This window comes from Taudactylus pleione, unplaced genomic scaffold (genome assembly GCF_031769625.1).
Source record: "Taudactylus pleione unplaced genomic scaffold, aTauple2 ptg002219l, whole genome shotgun sequence".
Lineage (NCBI taxonomy): Eukaryota > Metazoa > Chordata > Amphibia > Anura > Myobatrachidae > Taudactylus > Taudactylus pleione.
In genome coordinates this window covers 332,526-351,671 of record NW_028286612.1, presented here as the reverse complement: position 1 = coordinate 351,671, position 19,146 = coordinate 332,526, and positions in this window count along the sequence as shown.

Here is a 19,146-nt window from a genome sequence, read left to right as displayed (position 1 = left end):
CAGAAACACGTGAGTTAGAATAAAGAAACAGGTGTTAGAATAAGGGAAAAAGAAAATTGCCCCCCAGTACACTGCAGATAAATCAAAAATACTTGAATCCTACATGATAATAGAAATTCAGAGGTATTGGTTTACATACATTTGCAAATATATGAATAAGCGTTGGGCCGACGTCAAAGCTCCTCTATACCAGCGTCCCTAACATTAAGGGGTTCATGTCCAAGAAGCAACGCACCCCAAAAAATTCCAGCCAAGGACCATCCCAAGGGCATCCCACGAAAATGGGAAAAAAGGTGATAGTGAAGTGTATAAGAATAGATGTGTAAAGATAAATCAATAAGTGTTAATGAAATGTAAAATAATTAAAATGACATAAATAATATACAAACGAATAGGGAAGTGAAAAAAATATTCTATGTGAATTAAGTGGCGATGCCATGAGAAAGGTCCAGCCAGAACAGAAGCAGGTGAGTTAGAATACAGAAGCAGGTGAGTTAGAATACAGAAACAGCAGGTGAATTAGAATATAGAAACAGGTGAGTTAGAATAAAGATGCAGATGAGTTAGAATACAGAAACAGGTGAGTAAGATTACAGAACCAGGTAAAAATACAGAAGCAGGTGAGTTAGAATACAGAGGCAGGTGAGTAAGAAATAGAAGCGGGTGAGTAAGAAACAGAAGCAGGTAAGAAATAGAAGCAGATGAGAAAGAAACAGAAGCATGTGAGTTAGAATACAGAAGCAGGTAAGAAATAGAAGCAGGTGAGTAAGAAATAGAATCGGGAGAATTTGAATACAGAAGCAGGTGAGTAAGAAATAGAAGTAGGTGAGTTAGAACACAGAGGCAGGTGAGTAAGAATACAGAAGCAGGTGAGTTAGAATATAGAAGCAGGTGAGTAAGAAATAGAAGTAGGTGAGTTAGAATACAGAGGCAGGTGAGTTAGAATACAGAGGTAGGTGAGTAAGAAATAGAAGCAGGTGAGAAAGAAACAGAAGCAGGTGAGTTAGAATACAGAAACAGGAGTTAGAATACAGAAGCAGGTGAGTTAGAATACAGAGGCAGGTAAGAAATAGAGGCAGGTGAGTTAGAATACAGAAGCAGGTAAGAAATAAAAGTAGGTGAGTTAGAATACAGAGGCAGGTGAGTAAGAAATAGAAGCAGGTGAGTTAGAATACAGAAACAGGCGAGTTAGAATACAGAAACAGCAGGTGAGTTAGAATACAGAAACAGGTGAGTTAGAATACAGAAGCAGTTGTTACAATAAGGAAACAGTTGAGTTAGAATACAAAATCAGGTAAGTTAGAATACAGAAGCAGGTGAGTTAGAATAAAGAAACATGTGAGTTAGAATAAAGAAGAAGGTGAATTAGAATATAGAAACAGGAGAGTTAGAATTAAGAAACACGTGAGTTAGAATAAAAAAACGTGAGTTAGAAGACAGAAACAGGTGAGTTACAATAAACAGGTGAGTTAGAATACAGAAATAGCAGGTGAGTTAGAATAAAGAAACGTGAGTTAGAAGACAGAAACAGGTGAGTTACAATAAACAGGTGAGTTACAATCAAGAAACAGGTGAGTTAGAGTAAAGAAGCAGGTGAGTTAGAATACAGAAACAGCAGGTGAGTTAGAATACAGAAACAGGTGAGTTAGAATACAGAATCAGGCGAGAAAGAAACAAAAGCAGGTGAGTTAGAATAAATATGCAGGTGAGTAAGAAACAGAAGCAGGTGAGTTAGAATACAGAAGCAGGTGAGTTAGAATATAGAAGCAGGTGAGTAAGAAACAAGCAGGTGAGTTAGAATACAGAAGCAGGTGAGTTAGAATAAATATGCAGGTGAATTAGAATACAGAAGCAGGTGAGTTAGAATACAGAGGCAGGTGAGTAAGAATACAGAAGCAGGTGAGTTGGAATACAGAGGCAGGTGAGTAAGAAATAGAAGCAGGTGAGTTAGAATACAGAGGCAGGTGAGTAAGAAATAGAAGCAGGTGAGAAAGAAATAGAAGCAGGTAAGAAATAGAAGCAGATGAGAAAGAAACAGAAGCATGTGAGTTAGAATACAGAAGCAGGTGAGTAAGAAATAGAATCGGGTGAATTAGAATACAGAAGCAGGTGAGTAAGCAATAGAAGTAGGTGAGTTAGAATACAGAAGCAGGTGAGTAAGAAATAGAAGCAGGTGAGTTAGAATACAGAGGCAGGTGAGTTAGAATACAGAGGCAGGTGAGTAAGAAATAGAAGCAGGTGAGTTAGAATACAGAGGCAGGTGAGTTAGAATATAGAAACAGGTGAGTTAGAATACAGAAACAGGTGAGTTACAATACAGAAGCAGGTGAGAAAGAAACAAAAGCAGGTGAGTTAGAATACAGAAGCAGGTGAGTCAGAATACAGAAACACGTGAGTTAGAATAAAGAAACAGGTGTTAGAATAAGGAAAAAAGAAAATTGCCCCCCAGTACACTGCAGATAAATCAAAAATACTTGAATCCTACATGATAATAGAAATTCAGAGGTATTGGTTTACATACATTTGCAAATATATGAATAAGCGTTGGGCCGACGTCAAAGCTCCTCTATACCAGCGTCCCTAACATTAAGGGGTTCACGTCCAAGAAGCAACGCACCCCAAAAAATTCCAGCCAAGGACCATCCCAAGGGCATCCCACGAAAAGGGGAAAAAATGTGATAGTGAAGTGTATAAGAATAGATGTGTAAAGATAAATCAATAAGTGTTAATGAAATGTAAAATAATTAAAATGACATAAATAATATACAAACGAATAGAGAAGTGAAAAAAATATTCTATGTGAATTAAGTGGTGATGCCATGAGAAAGGTCCAGCCAGAACAGAAGCAGGTGAGTTAGAATACAGAAACAGCAGGTGAATTAGAATATAGAAACAGGTGAGTTAGAATAAAGATGCAGATGAGTTAGAATACAGAAACAGGTGAGTAAGATTACAGAACAAGGTAAGAATACAGAAGCAGGTGAGTTAGAATACAGAGGCAGGTGAGTAAGAAATAGAAGCGGGTGAGTAAGAAACAGAAGCAGGTAATAAATAGAAGCAGATGAGAAAGAAACAGAAGCATGTGAGTTAGAATACAGAAGCAGGTGAGTAAGAAATAGAATCGGGAGAATTTGAATACAGAAGCAGGTGAGTTAGAATACAGAGGCAGGTGAGTAAGAAATAGAAGTAGGTGAGTTAGAATACAGAGGCAGGTGAGTAAGAAACAAAAGCAGGTGAGTTAGAATACAGAGGCAGGTGAGTAAGAATACAGAAGCAGGTGAGTTAGAATATAGAAGCAGGTGAGTAAGAAATAGAAGTAGGTGAGTTAGAATACAGAGGCAGGTGAGTTAGAATACAGAGGTAGGTGAGTAAGAAATAGAAGCAGGTGAGTAAGAATACAGAAGCAGGTGAGAAAAAAAAAGAGGCAGGTGAGTTAGAATACAGAAACAGGAGTTAGAATACAGAGGCAGGTAAGAAATAGAGGCAGGTGAGTTAGAATACAGAAGCAGGTAAGAAATAAAAGTAGGTGAGTTAGAATACAGAGGCAGGTGAGTAAGAAATAGAAGCAGGTGAGTAAGAAATAGAAGCAGGTGAGTTAGAATACAGAAACAGGCGAGTTAGAATACAGAAATAGGTTAGTTATAATAAAGAAACACGTAAGTTAGAATATAGAAACAGGTGAGTTAGAATAAAGAAGCAGGTGAGTTAGAATACAGAAACAGCAGGTGAGTTAGAATACAGAAACAGGTGAGTTAGAATACAGAAGCAGTTGTTACAATAAGGAAACAGTTGAGTTAGAATACAAAATCAGGTAAGTTAGAATACAGAAGCAGGTGAGTTAGAATAAAGAAACACGTGAGTTAGAATAAAAAAACGTGAGTTAGAAGACAGAAACAGGTGAGTTACAATAAACAGGTGAGTTAGAATACAGAAATAGCAGGTGAGTTAGAATAAAGAAACGTGAGTTAGAAGACAGAAACAGGTGAGTTACAAGAAACAGGTGAGTTAGAGTAAAGAAGCAGGTGAGTTAGAATACAGAAACAGCAGGTGAGTTAGAATACAGAAACAGGTGAGTTAGAATACAGAAGCAGGCGAGAAAGAAACAAAAGCAGGTGAGTTAGAATACAGAAGCAGGTGAGTTAGAATAAAGATGCAGTTGAGTTAGAATACAGAAACAGGTGAGTTAGAATACAGAAGCAGGTGAGTTAGAATATAGAAGCAGGTGAGTAAGAAACAAGCAGGTGAGTTAGAAAACAGAAACAGGTGAGTTACAATACAGAAGCAGGAGAGAAAGAAACAGAAGCAGGTGAGTTAGAATACAGAGGCAGGTGAATAAGAATACAGAAGCAGTCGAGTTAAAATACAGAAGCAGGGGAGTAAGATTAAAGAAGCAGGTAAGAATACAGATGCTTGTGAGTTAGAATACAGAAGCAGGTGAGTTAGAATACAGAGGCAGGTGAGTAAGAATAAAGAAGCAGGTGAGTTAGAATACAGAAGCAGGTGAGTAAGATTACAGAAGCAGGTAAGAATACAGATGCTTGTGAGTTAGAATACAGAAGCAGGTGAGTTAGAATACAGAGGCAGGTGAGTAAGAAATAGAAGCAGGTGAGTTAGAATACAGAGGCAGGTGAGTAAGAAATAGAAGCAGGTGAGTTAGAATACAGAAACAGGTGAGTAAGAAATAGAAGCGGGTGAGTAAGAAACAGAAGCAGGTAAGAAATAGAAGCAGGTGAGTTAGAATACAGAAGCAGGTGAGTAAGAAATAGAACCAGGTGAGTTAGAATACAGAGGCAGGTGAGTTAGAATACAGAAGCAGTTGAGTTAGAATACAGAAGCAGGTGAGTAAGAAATAGAAGCAGGTGAGTTAGAATACAGAGGCAGGTGAGTAAGAAATAGAAGCAGGTGAGTTAGAATATAGAAACAGGTGAGTTAGAATACAGAAACAGGTGAGTTAGAATACAGAAACAGGTGAATTAGAATACAGAAGCAGGCAAGAGAAACAAAAGCAGATGAGTTAGAATACAGAAGCAGGTGAGTTAGAATACAGAAGCAGGTGAGTTAGAATATAGATGCAGGTGAGTAAGAATACAGAAGCAGGTGAGTAAGAATACAGAAGCAGGTGAGTTAGAATACAGAAGCAGGTGAGTAAGATTACAGAAGCAGGTAAGAATACAGAATCTTGTGAGCTAGAATACAGAGGCAGGTGAGTTAGAATACAGAGGCAGGTGAGTTAGAATACAGAGGCAGGTGAGTAAGAAATAGAAGCAGGTGAGTTAGAATACAGAAACAGGTGAGTAAGAAATAGAAGCGGGTGAGTAAGAAACAGAAGCAGGTAAGAAATAGAAGCAGGTGAGTAAGAATACAGAAGCAGGTAAGAAAGAAATAGAACCTGGTGAGTTAGAATACAGAAACAGGTGAGTTATAATAAAGAAACACGTCAGTTAGAATAAAAAAAACAGGTGAGTTAGAATACAGAAGCAGGTGAGTTAGAATACAGAAGCAGTTGTTAGAATACAGAAACAGGTGAGTTACAATAAGGAAACAGTTGAGATAGAATACAGAAACAGGTGAGTTAGAATACAGAAGCAGTTGAGTTATAATAAAGAAACACGTCAGTTTGTTATAAAGAAACAGGTGAGTTAGAATACAGAAACACGTGATTAGAATAAAGAAACAGGTGAGTTAGAATAAATAAAAAAGAAAATTGCCCCCCAGCACACTGCAGATAAATCAAAAATACTTGAATCCTACATGATAATAGAAATTAAGAGGTATTGGTTTACATACATTTGCAAATATATGAATAAGCGCTGGGCCGACATCAAAGCTCCTCTATACCAGCGTCCCTAACATTAAGGGGTTCACGTCCAAGAAGCAACGCACTCCAAAAAATTCCAGCCAAGGACCATCCCCAGGGCATCACACGAAAAGGGGAAAAAACACGTGATCGTGAAGTGTATAAGAATAGATGTGTAAAGATAAATCAATAAGTGTTAATGAAATGTAAAATAATTAAAAAGACATAAATAATATACAAACGAATAGAGAAGTGAAAAAAATATTCTATGTGAATTAAGTGGTGATGCCATGAGAAAGGTCCAGCCAGAACAGAAGCAGGTGAGTTAGAATACAGAAGCAGGTGAGTTATAATAAAGAAACACGTATGTTAGAATAAAGAAGCAGGTGAATTAGAATATAGAAACTGGTGAGTCAGAATACAGGAACAGGTGAGTTAGAATAAAAAAACAGGTGAGTTAGAATACAGAAGCAGGTGAGTTAGAATACAGAAGCAGTTGTTACAATAAGGAAGCAGTTGAGTTAGAATACAGAAGCAGGCGAGAAAGAAACAAAAGCAGGTGAGTTAGAATACAGAAGCACGTGAGTTAGAATAAAGAAACAGGTGAGTTATAATAAAGAAACACGTGAGTTAGAATAAAGAAGAAGGTGAATTAGAATATAGAAACAGGTGAGTTAGAATAAAGAAATGTGAGTTAGAAGACAGAAACAGGTGAGTTACAATAAAGAAACAGGTGAGTTAGAGTAAAGAAGCAGGTGAGTTAGAATACAGAAACAGCAGGTGAGTTAGAATACAGAAACAGGTGAGTTAGAATACAGAAGAAGGCGAGAAAGAAACAAAAGCAGATGAGTTAGAATACAGAAGCAGGTGAGTTAGAATACAGAAGCAGGTGAGTTAAATATAGAAGCAGGTGAGTAAGAAACAAGCAGGTGAGTTAGAATACAGAAACAGGTGAGTTAGAATAGAAAAGCAGGTGAGTTAGAATACAGAAACAGGTGAGTTAGAATACAGAAGCAGGTGCGTTAAATATAGAAGCAGGTGAGTTAGAATACAGAAGCAGGTGAGTTAGAATAAATAAGCAGGTGAGTTAGAATACAGAAGCAGGTGAGTAAGAAACAGAAGCAGGTGAGTTAGAATACAGAAGCAGGTGAGTAAGATTACAGAAGCAGGTAAGAATACAGATGCTTGTGAGTTAGAATACAGAAGCAGGTGAGTTAGAATACAGAGGCAGGTGAGTAAGAAATAGAAGCAGGTGAGTTAGAATACAGAGGCAGGTGAGTAAGAAATAGAAGCAGGTGAGTTAGAATACAGAAACAGGTGAGTAAGAAAAAGAAGCGGGTGAGTAAGAAACAGAAGCAGGTAAGAAATAGAAGCAGGTGAGTAAGAATACAGAAGCAGGTAAGAAATAGAAGCAGGTGAGTTAGAATACAGAAGCAGGTAAGAAATAGAAGTAGGTGAGTTAGAAATAGAATCGGGTGAATTAGAATACAGAAGCAGGTGAGTTAGAATACAGAGGCAGGTGAGTAAGAAATAGAAGTAGGTGAGTTAGAAATAGAAGTAGGTGAGTAAGAAATAGAAGCAGGTGAGTAAGAATACAAAAGCAGGTGAGTTAGAATACAGAAGCAGGTGAGTTAGAATACAGAGGCAGCTGAGTAAGAAATAGAAGTAGGTGAGTTAGAATACAGAGGAAGGTAAGAAATAGAAGAAGGTGAGTTAGTATACAGAGGCAGGTGAGTAAGAAATAGAAGCAGGTGAGTAATAATATAGAAGCAGGTGAGTTAGAATAAAGAAACACGTATGTTAGAATAAAGAAGCAGGTGAATTAGAATATAGAAACTGGTGAGTTAGAATACAGAAACAGGTGAGTTAGAATAAAGAAACACAAGACTTAGAATAAAAAAACAGGTGAGTTAGAATACAGAAGCAGTTGTTACAATAAGGAAGCAGTTGAGTTAGAATACCGAAACAGGTGAGTTAGAATACAGAAGCAGGTGAGTTAGAATACAGAAACAGGTGAGTGAGAATACAGAAGCAGGGGAGTTAGAATACAGAAGCAGGCGAGAAAGAAACAAAAGCAGGTGAGTTAGAATACAGAAGCAAGTGAGTTAGAATACAGAAGCAGGTGAGTTAGAATAAAGAAACACGTATGTTAGAATAAAGAAGCAGGTGAATTAGAATATAGAAACTGGTGAGTTAGAATACAGAAACAGGTGAGTTAGAATAAAGAAACACAAGACTTAGAATAAAAAAACAGGTGAGTTAGAATACAGAAGCAGTTGTTACAATAAGGAAGCAGTTGAGTTAGAATACCGAAACAGGTGAGTTAGAATACAGAAGCAGGTGAGTTAGAATACAGAAACAGGTGAGTTAGAATACAGAAGCAGGTGAGTTAGAATACAGAAGCAGGCGAGAAAGAAACAAAAGCAGGTGAGTTAGAATACAGAAGCACGTGAGTTAGTATACAGAAGCAGGTGAGTTCGAATAAAGAAACAGGTGAGTTATAATAAAGAAACACGTGAGTTAGAATAAAGAAGAAGGTGAATTAGAATATAGAAACAGGTGAGTTAGAATAAAGAAATGTGAGTTAGAAGAAAGAAACAGGTGAGTTACAATAAAGAAACAGGTGAGTTAGAGTAAAGAAGCAGATGAGTTAGAATACAGAAGCAGGTGAGTTAAATATAGAAGCAGGTGAGTAAGAAACAAGCAGGTGAGTTAGAATACAGAAACAGGTGAGGTAGAATACAGAAGCAGGTGAGTTAAATATAGAAGCAGGTGAGTAAGAAACAAGCAGGTGAGTTAGAATACAGAAACAGGTGAGTTAGAATACAAAAGCAGGTGAGTTAGAATACAGAAGCAGGTGAGTTAGAATACAGAAGCAGGTGAGTAAGAAACAGAAGCAGGTGAGTAAGAATACAGAAGCAGTTGAGTTAAAATAAAGAGTCAGATGAGTTAGAATACAGAAGCAGGTGAGTTAGAATACAGAGGCAGGTGAGTAAGAATACAGAAGCAGGTGAGTTAGAATAGAGAAGCAGGTGAGTAAGATTACAGAAGCAGGTGAGTTAGAATATAGAGGCAGGTGAGTAAGAAATAGAAGCAGGTGAGTTAGAATACAGAGGCAGGTGAGAAGAAATAGAAGCAGGTGAGTAAGAATATAGAAACAGGTAAGAAATAGAAGCAAGCGAGTAAGAATCCAGAAGCAGATGAGAAAGAAACAGAAGCATGTGAGTTAGAATACAGAGGCATGTGAGTAAGAAATAGAAGTATGTAAGTTAGAATACAGAAGCAGGTGAGTTAGAATAAAGATGCAGATGAGTTAGAATACAGAAGCAGGTGAGTTAGAATAAAGATGCAGATGAGTTAGAATACAGAAACAGGTGAGTTAGAATACAGAAGCAGGTGAGTTAGAATACAGAAACAGGTGAGTTAGAATACAGAAGCAGGTGAGTTAGAATATAGAAGCAGGTGAGTTAGAATACAGAAACAGGTGTTAGAATAAAGAAAAAAGAAAATTGCCCCCCAGTACACTGCAGATAAATCAAAAATACTTGAATCCTACATGATAATAGAAATTCAGAGGTATTGGTTTACATACATTTGCAAATATATGAATAAGCGCTGGCCTGACGTCAAAGCTCCTCTATACCAGCGTCCCTAACATTAAGGGGTTCACGTCCAAGAAGCAATGCACCCCAGAAAATTCCAGCCAAGGACCATCCCCAGGGCATCACACGAAAAGGGGAAAAAAAGTGATAGCGAAGTGTATAAGAATAGATGTGTAAAGATAAATCAATAAGTGTTAATGAAATGTAAAATAATTAAAATGACATAAATAATATACAAACGAATAGAGAAGTGAAAAAAATATTCTATGTGAATTAAGTGGTGATGCCATGAGAAAGGTCCAGCCAGAACAGAAGCAGGTGAGTTAGAATAAAGAAACAGGTGAGTTAGAATAAAGAAACAGGTGAGTTAGAATACAGAAACAGGCGAGTAACAATAAAGAAACAGGTGAGTTAGAATAAAGAAACACAAGACTTAGAATAAAAAAAACAGGTGAGTTAGAATACAGAAGGAGTTGTTACAATATGGAAACAGTTGAGTTAGAATACAGAAGCAGGTGAGTTACAATAAAGAAACAGGTGAGTTAGAATAAAGAAACAGGTGAGTTAGAATACAGAAACAGGCGAGTAACAATAAAGAAACAGGTGAGTTAGAATAAAGAAACACAAGACTTAGAATAAAAAAAACAGGTGAGTTAGAATACAGAAGCAGTTGTTACAATATGGAAACAGTTGAGTTAGAATACAGAAGCAGGAGAGTTAGAATACAGAGGAAGGTGAGTAAGAAATAGAAGCAGGTGAGAAAGAAACAGAAGCAGGTGAGTGAAAATACAGAAGCAGGTAAGAAATAGAAGCAGGTGAGTAAGAAATAGAATCGGGTGAATTAGAATACAGAAGCAGGTGAGTTAGAATACAGAAGCAGGTGAGTTAGAATAAAGAAACAGGTGAGTTAGAATAAAGAAACACGTGAGTTAGAATAAAGAAGAAGGTGAATTAGAATATAGAAACAGGTGAGTAAGAATAAAGAAACAGATGAGTTAGAATACAGAAGCAGGTGAGTTAGAATAAAGATGCAGATGAGTTAGAAAACAGAAACAGGTGAGTTAGAATACAGAAGCAGGTGAGTTAGAATATAGACGCAGGTGAGTAAGAAACAGAAGCAGGTGAGTAAGAATACAGAAGCAGGTGAGTTAGAATACAGAAGCAAGTGATTAAGAAACAGAAGCAGGTGAGTTAGAATACAGAGGCAGGTGAGTAAGATTACAGAAGCAGGTAAGAATACAGAAGCTTGTGAGTTAGAATACAGAAGCAGGTGAGTAAGAAATAGAACAGGTGAGTTAGAATACAGAAACAGGTGAGTAAGAAACAGAAGCAGGTAAGAAATAGAAGCAGATGAGAAAGAAACAGAAGCAGGTGAGTAAGAAATAGAATTGGGTGAATTAGAATACAGAAGCAGGTGAGTTAGAATACAGAAGCAGGTGAGTAAGAAATAGAAGGAGGTGAGTTAGAATACAGAGGCAGTTGAGTAAGAAATAGAAGTAGCTGAGTTAGAATACAGAGGAAGGTGAGTAAGAAATAGAAGTAGGTGAGTTAGAATACAGAAGCAGGTGAGAAAGAAATAGAAGCAGGTGAGTAAGAATACAGAAGCAGGTGAGAAAGAAACAGAAGCAGGAGAGTTAGAATACAGAGGCAGGTGAGTTAGAATACAGAAGCAGGTGAGTTAGAATACAGAGGCAGGGGAGTAAGAAATAGAAGCAGGTGAGTTAGAATACAGAAGCAGGTGAGTTAGAATACAGAGGCAGGTGATTAAGAACACAGAAGCAGGTGAGTAAGAAATAGAAGCAGGTGAGTTAGAATACAGAGGCAGGTGAGTAAGAAATAGAAGCAGGTGAGTAAGAAATAGAAGCAGGTGAGTTAGAATACAGAGGCAGTTGAGTTAGAATAAAGAAACAGGTGAGTTAGAATACAGAAACAGGCGAATTAGAATACAGAAACAGGTTAGTTATAATAAAGAAACACGTAAGTTAGAATAAAGAAACAGGTGAGTTAGAATAAAGAAACAGGTGAGTTAGAATACAGAAACAGGTGAGTTACAATAAAGAAACAGGTAAGTTAGAGTAAAGAAGCAGGTGAGTTAGAATACAGAAACAGCAGGTGAGTTAGAATACAGAAGCAGTTGTTACAATAAGGAAACAGTTGAGTTAGAATACCGAAACAGGTGAGTTAGAATACAGAAGCAGGTGAGTTAGAATACAGAAACAGGTGAGTTAGAATACAAAATCAGGTAAGTTAGAATACAGAAGCAGGTGAGTTAGAATAAAGAAACACGTGAGTTAGAATAAAGAAGAAGGTGAATTAGAATATAGAAACAGGTGAGTTAGAATAAAGAAACACGTGAGTTAGAATAAAAAAACGTGAGTTAGAAGACAGAAACAGGTGAGTTACAATAAACAGGTGAGTTAGAATACAGAAACAGCAGATGAGTTAGAATAAAGAAACGTGAGTTAGAAGACAGAAACAGGTGAGTTACAATAAAGAAACAGGTGAGTTAGAGTACAGAAACAGGTGAGTTAGAATACAGAAGCAGGTGAGTTAGAATATAGAAGCAGGTGAGTAAGAAACAAGCATGTGAGTTAGAATACAGAAGCAGGTGAGTTAGAATATATAAGCAGGTGAGTAAGAAACAAACAAACAGGTGAGTTAGAATACAGAAGCAGGCGAGAAAGAAACAAAAGCAGGTGAGTTAGAATACAGAAGCAGGTGAGTTAGAATAAATATGCAGGTGAGTTAGAATACAGAAGCAGGTGAGTAAGAAACAGAAGCAGGTGAGTAAGAATACAGAAGCAGGTGAGTTAGAATACAGAAGCAGGTGAGTAAGATTACAGAAGCAGGTAAGAATACAGATGCTTGTGAGTTAGAATACAGAAGCAGTTGAGTTAGAATACAGAGGCAGGTGAGTAAGAAATAGAAGCAGGTGAGTTAGAATACAGAGGAAGGTGAGTAAGAAATAGAAGCAGGTGAGTTAGAATACAGAAACAGGTGAGTAAGAAAAAGAAGTGGGTGAGTAAGAAACAGAAGCAGGTAAGAAATAGAAGCAGGTGAGTAAGAATACAGAAGCAGGTAAGAAATAGAAGCAGGTGAGTTAGAATACAGAAGCAGGTAAGAAATAGAAGTAGGTGAGTTAGAAATAGAATCGGGTGAGTTAGAATACAGAAGCAGGTGAGTTAGAATACAGAGGCAGGTGAGTAAGAAATAGAAGTAGGTGAGTTAGAAATAGAAGTAGGTGAGTAAGAAATAGAAGCAGGTGAGTAAGAATACAGAAGCAGGTGAGTTAGAATACAGAAGCAGGTGAGTACGAAATAGAAGCAGGTGAGTAAGAATACAGAGGCAGCTGAGTAAGAAATAGAAGTAGGTGAGTTAGAATACAGAGGAAGGTAAGAAATAGAAGAAGGTGAGTTAGTATACAGAGGCAGGTGAGTAAGAAATAGAAGCAGGTGAGTAATAATATAGAAGCAGGTGAGAAAGAAACAGAAGCAGGTGAGTTAGAATACAAAAACAGGTGTTAGAATACAGAAGCAGGTGAATTAGAATATAGAAACTGGTGAGTTAGAATACAGAAACAGGTGAGTTAGAATAAAGAAACACGTATGTTAGAATAAAGAAGCAGGTGAATTAGAATATAGAAACTGGTGAGTTAGAATACAGAAACAGGTGAGTTAGAAAAAAAGAAACACAAGATTTAGAATAAAAAAACAGGTGAGTTAGAATACAGAAGCAGTTGTTACAATAAGGAAGCAGTTGAGTTAGAATACCAAAACAGGTGAGTTAGAATACAGAAGCAGGTGAGTTAGAATACAGAAGCAGGTGAGTTAGAATACAGAAGCAGGTGAGTTAGAATACAGAAGCAGGCGAGAAAGAAACAAAAGCAGGTGAGTTAGAATACAGAAGCACGTGAGTTAGAATACAGAAGCAGGTGAGTTAGAATAAAGAAACAGGTGAGTTATAATAAAGAAACACGTGAGTTAGAATAAAGAAGAAGGTGAATTAGAATATAGAAACAGGTGAGTTAGAATAAAGAAATGTGAGTTAGAAGACAGAAACAGGTGAGTTACAATAAAGAAACAGGTGAGTTAGAGTAAAGAAGCAGGTGAGTTAGAATACAGAAACAGCAGGTGAGTTAGAATACAGAAACAGGTGAGTTAGAATACAGAAGAAGGCGAGAAAGAAACAAAAGCAGATGAGTTAGAATACAGAAGCAGGTGAGTTAGAATACAGAAGCAGGTGAGTTAAATATAGAAGCAGGTGAGTAAGAAACAAGCAGGTGAGTTAGAATACAGAAACAGGTGAGTTTGGATACAAAAGCAGGTGAGTTAGAATACAGAAACAGGTGAGTTAGAATACAGAAGCATGTGAGTTAAAAAAAGAAGCAGGTGAGTAAGAAACAAGCAGGTGAGTTAGAATACAGAAACAGGTGAGTTAGAATACAGAAGCAGGTGAGTAAGAATACAGAAGCAGGTGAGTTAAAATAAAGAGTCAGATGAGTTAGAATACAGAAGCAGGTGAGTTAGAATACAGAGGCAGGTGAGTAAGAATACAGAAGCAGGTGAGTTAGAATAGAGAAGCAGGTGAGTAAGATTACAGAAGCAGGTAAGAATACAGAAGCTTGTGAGTTAGAATACAGAGGCAGGTGAGTAAGAAATAGAAGCAGGTGAGTTAGAATACAGAGGCAGGTGAGAAAGAAATAGAAGCAGGTGAGTAAGAATACAGAAACAGGTAAGAAATAGAAGCAAGCGAGTAAGAATCCAGAAGCAGATGAGAAAGAAACAGAAGCATGTGAGTTAGAATACAGAGGCATGTGAGTAAGAAATAGAAGTAGGTAAGTTAGAATACAGAAGCAGGTGAGTTAGAATACAGAAACAGGCGAGTAACAATAAAGAAACAGGTGAGTTAGAATAAAGAAACACAAGACTTAGAATAAAAAAAACAGGTGAGTTAGAATACAGAAGGAGTTGTTACAATATGGAAACAGTTGAGTTAGAATACAGAAGCAGGTGAGTTACAATAAAGAAACAGGAGAGTTAGAATAAAGAAACAGGTGAGTTAGAATAAAGAAACAGGTGAGTTAGAATACAGAAACAGGCGAGTAACAATAAAGAAACAGGTGAGTTAGAATAAAGAAACACAAGACTTAGAATAAAAAAAACAGGTGAGTTAGAATACAGAAGCAGTTGTTACAATATGGAAACAGTTGAGTTAGAATACAGAAGCAGGAGAGTTAGAATACAGAGGAAGGTGAGTAAGAAATAGAAGCAGGTGAGAAAGAAACAGAAGCAGGTGAGTGAAAATACAGAAGCAGGTAAGAAATAGAAGCAGGTGAGTAAGAAATAGAATCGGGTGAATTAGAATACAGGAGCAGGTGAGTTAGAATACAGAAGCAGGTGAGTTAGAATAAAGAAACAGGTGAGTAAGAATAAAGAAGAAGGTGAATTAGAATATAGAAACAGGTGAGTAAGAATAAAGAAACAGATGAGTTAGAATACAGAAGCAGGTGAGTTAGAATAAAGATGCAGATGAGTTAGAAAACAGAAACAGGTGAGTTAGAATACAGAAGCAGGGGAGTTAGAATATAGACGCAGGTGAGTAAGAAACAGAAGCAGGTGAGTAAGAATACAGAAGCAGGTGAGTTAGAATACAGAAGCAAGTGATTAAGAAACAGAAGCAGGTGAGTTAGAATACAGAGGCAGGTGAGTAAGATTACAGAAGCAGGTAAGAATACAGAAGCTTGTGAGTTAGAATACAGAAGCAGGTGAGTAAGAAATAGAACAGGTGAGTTAGAATACAGAAACAGGTGAGTAAGAAACAGAAGCAGGTAAGAAATAGAAGCAGATGAGAAAGAAACAGAAGCAGGTGAGTAAGAAATAGAATTGGGTGAATTAGAATACAGAAGCAGGTGAGTTAGAATACAGAAGCAGGTGAGTAAGAAATAGAAGGAGGTGAGTTAGAATACAGAGGCAGTTGAGTAAGAAATAGAAGTAGCTGAGTTAGAATACAGAGGAAGGTGAGTAAGAAATAGAAGTAGGTGAGTTAGAATACAGAAGCAGGTGAGAAAGAAATAGAAGCAGGTGAGTAAGAATACAGAAGCAGGTGAGAAAGAAACAGAAGCAGGAGAGTTAGAATACAGAGGCAGGTGAGTTAGAATACAGAAGCAGGTGAGTTAGAATACAGAGGCAGGGGAGTAAGAAATAGAAGCAGGTGAGTTAGAATACAGAAGCAGGTGAGTTAGAATACAGAGGCAGGTGATTAAGAACACAGAAGCAGGTGAGTAAGAAATAGAAGCAGGTGAGTTAGAATACAGAGGCAGGTGAGTAAGAAATAGAAGCAGGTGAGTAAGAAATAGAAGCAGGTGAGTTAGAATACAGAGGCAGGTGAGTTAGAATAAAGAAACAGGTGAGTTAGAATACAGAAACAGGCGAATTAGAATACAGAAACAGGTTAGTTATAATAAAGAAACACGTAAGTTAGAATAAAGCAGGTGAGTTACAATAAAGAAACAGGTAAGTTAGAGTAAAGAAGCAGGTGAGTTAGAATACAGAAACAGCAGGTGAGTTAGAATACAGAAGCAGTTGTTACAATAAGGAAACAGTTGAGTTAGAATACCGAAACAGGTGAGTTAGAATACAGAAGCAGGTGAGTTAGAATACAGAAACAGGTGAGTTAGAATACAAAATCAGGTAAGTTAGAATACAGAAGCAGGTGAGTTAGAATAAAGAAACACGTGAGTTAGAATAATGAAGAAGGTGAATTAGAATATAGAAACAGGTGAGTTAGAATAAAGAAACACGTGAGTTAGAATAAAAAAACGTGAGTTAGAAGACAGAAACAGGTGAGTTACAATAAACAGGTGAGTTAGAATACAGAAACAGCAGATGAGTTAGAATAAAGAAACGTGAGTTAGAAGACAGAAACAGGTGAGTTACAATAAAGAAACAGGTGAGTTAGAGTACAGAAGCAGGTGAGTTAGAATACAGAAGCAGATGAGTTAGAATAAAGATGCAGTTGAGTTAGAATACAGAAACAGGTGAGTTAGAATACAGAAGCAGGTGAGTTAGAATATAGAAGCAGGTGAGTAAGAAACAAGCATGTGAGTTAGAATACAGAAGCAGGTGAGTTAGAATATATAAGCAGGTGAGTAAGAAACAAACAGGTGAGTTAGAATACAGAAGCAGGCGAGAAAGAAACAAAAGCAGGTGAGTTAGAATACAGAAGCAGGTGAGTTAGAATAAATATGCAGGTGAGTTAGAATACAGAAGCAGGTGAGTAAGAAACAGAAGCAGGTGAGTTAGAATACAGAAGCAGGTGAGTAAGATTACAGAAGCAGGTAAGAATACAGATGCTTGTGAGTTAGAATACAGAGGAAGGTGAGTAAGAAATAGAAGCAGGTGAGTTAGAATACAGAGGAAGGTGAGTAAGAAATAGAAGCAGGTGAGTTAGAATACAGAAACAGGTGAGTAAGAAAAAGAAGTGGGTGAGTAAGAAACAGAAGCAGGTAAGAAATAGAAGCAGGTGAGTAAGAATACAGAAGCAGGTAAGAAATAGAAGCAGGTGAGTTAGAATACAGAAGCAGGTAAGAAATAGAAGTAGGTGAGTTAGAAATAGAATCGGGTGAATTAGAATACAGAAGCAGGTGAGTTAGAATACAGAGGCAGGTGAGTAAGAAATAGAAGTAGGTGAGTTAGAAATAGAAGTAGGTGAGTAAGAAATAGAAGCAGGTGAGTAAGAATACAGAAGCAGGTGAGTTAGAATACAGAAGCAGGTGAGTACGAAATAGAAGCAGGTGAGTAAGAATACAGAGGCAGCTGAGTAAGAAATAGAAGTAGGTGAGTTAGAATACAGAGGAAGGTAAGAAATAGAAGAAGGTGAGTTAGTATACAGAGGCAGGTGAGTAAGAAATAGAAGCAGGTGAGTAATAATATAGAAGCAGGTGAGAAAGAAACAGAAGCAGGTGAGTTAGAATACAGAAGCAGGTGAATTAGAATATAGAAACTGGTGAGTTAGAATACAGAAACAGGTGAGTTAGAATAAAGAAACACGTATGTTAGAATAAAGAAGCAGGTGAATTAGAATATAGAAACTGGTGAGTTAGAATACAGAAACAGGTGAGTTAGAATAAAGAAACACAAGATTTAGAATAAAAAAACAGGTGAGTTAGAATACAGAAGCAGTTGTTACAATAAGGAAGCAGTTGAGTTAGAATACCGAAACAGGTGAGTTAGAATACAGAAGCAGGTGAGTTAGAATACAGAAGCAGGTGAGTTAGAATACAGAAGCAGGCGAGAAAGAAACAAAAGCAGGTGAGTTAGAATACAGAAGCACGTGAGTTAGAATACAGAAGCAGGTGAGTTAGAATAAAGAAACAGGTGAGTTATAATAAAGAAACACGTGAGTTAGAATAAAGAAGAAGGTGAATTAGAATATAGAAACAGGTGAGTTAGAATAAAGAAATGTGAGTTAGAAGACAGAAACAGGTGAGTTACAATAAAGAAACAGGTGAGTTAGAGTAAAGAAGCAGGTGAGTTAGAATACAGAAACAGCAGGTGAGTTAGAATACAGAAACAGGTGAGTTAGAATACAGAAGAAGGCGAGAAAGAAACAAAAGCAGATGAGTTAGAATACAGAAGCAGGTGAGTTAAATATAGAAGCAGGTGAGTAAGAAACAAGCAGGTGAGTTAGAATACAGAAACAGGTGAGTTAGAATACAAAAGCAGGTGAGTTAGAATACAGAAACAGGTGAGTTAGAATACAGAAGCATGTGAGTTAAATATAGAAGCAGGTGAGTAAGAAACAAGCAGGTGAGTTAGAATACAGAAACAGGTGAGTTAGAATACAAAAGCAGGTGAGTTAGAATACAGAAGCAGGTGAGTAAGAATACAGAAGCAGGTGAGTTAAAATAAAGAGTCAGATGAGTTAGAATACAGAAGCAGGTGAGTTAGAATACAGAGGCAGGTGAGTAAGAATACAGAAGCAGGTGAGTTAGAATAGAGAAGCAGGTGAGTAAGATTACAGAAGCAGGTAAGAATACAGAAGCTTGTGAGTTAGAATACAGAGGCAGGTGAGTAAGAAATAGAAGCAGGTGAGTTAGAATACAGAGGCAGGTGAGAAAGAAATAGAAGCAGGTGAGTAAGAATACAGAAACAGGTAAGAAATAGAAGCAAGCGAGGAAGAATCCAGAAGCAGATGAGAAAGAAACAGAAGCATGTGAGTTAGAATACAGAGGCATGTGAGTAAGAAATAGAAGTAGGTAAGTTAGAATACAGAAGCAGGTGAGTTAGAATAAAGATGCAGATGAGTTAGAATACAGAAGCAGGTGAGTTAGAATAAAGATGCAGATGAGTTAGAATACAGAAACAGGTGAGTTAGAATATAGAAGCAGGTGAGTTAGAATACAGAAACAGGTGTTAGAATAAAGAAAAAAGAAAATTGCCCCCCAGTACACTGCAGATAAATCAAAAATACTTGAATCCTACATGATAATAGAAATTCAGAGGTATTGGTTTACATACATTTGCAAATATATGAATAAGCGCTGGCCTGACGTCAAAGCTCCTCTATACCAGCGTCCCTAACATTAAGGGGTTCACGTCCAAGAAGCAATGCACCCCAGAAAATTCCAGCCAAGGACCATCCCCAGGGCATCACACGAAAAGGGGAAAAAAAGTGATAGTGAAGTGTATAAGAATAGATGTGTAAAGATAAATCAATAAGTGTTAATGAAATGTAAAATAATTAAAA